General features: G+C 37.2%; 1 protein-coding gene across 1 annotated transcript in view; it reads left to right on the top strand.

Moving 5' to 3' along the window:
* Positions 1-290, top strand: part of LOC107696120 (syntaxin-binding protein 5-like) — a 107,738-nt gene that overhangs the window by 545 nt on the left and 106,903 nt on the right. The gene's annotated exons all lie outside the window — the stretch shown is intronic.

Below are 290 nucleotides of genomic sequence, written 5' to 3'. Positions count from 1 at the left end.
TATAGATACGTGTCTTTTCTGGTTAGTAGCTAGATGTGATGCATCACATAATGTTGTAGCTAATGAAAAAAACTAACTTTAATCTGTATGGAAGCGTTATGATGTCATTCGTATGTTTTATTGCAAACAACAGTGTCCAGTATCTTTTGATTGCGCACCGGTGGAATGCGTTTTTATACATTAAAACGCTCGTATATGTTAGCCCATATAATGTTACACACTGTACTATCATACTCTGCCCCCTCAAACCCAGACTAAATTTTTTTTTCCCCACACGCTGTGCGTGGAAA

Source organism: Sinocyclocheilus anshuiensis, unplaced genomic scaffold, assembly GCF_001515605.1.
Source record: "Sinocyclocheilus anshuiensis isolate Anshui unplaced genomic scaffold, SAMN03320099.WGS_v1.1 scaffold306, whole genome shotgun sequence".
NCBI classification, from domain to species: domain Eukaryota; kingdom Metazoa; phylum Chordata; class Actinopteri; order Cypriniformes; family Cyprinidae; genus Sinocyclocheilus; species Sinocyclocheilus anshuiensis.
The sequence above is the reverse complement of the archived record's forward strand: the minus strand, read 5'-3'. Positions and strand labels throughout refer to the sequence as shown.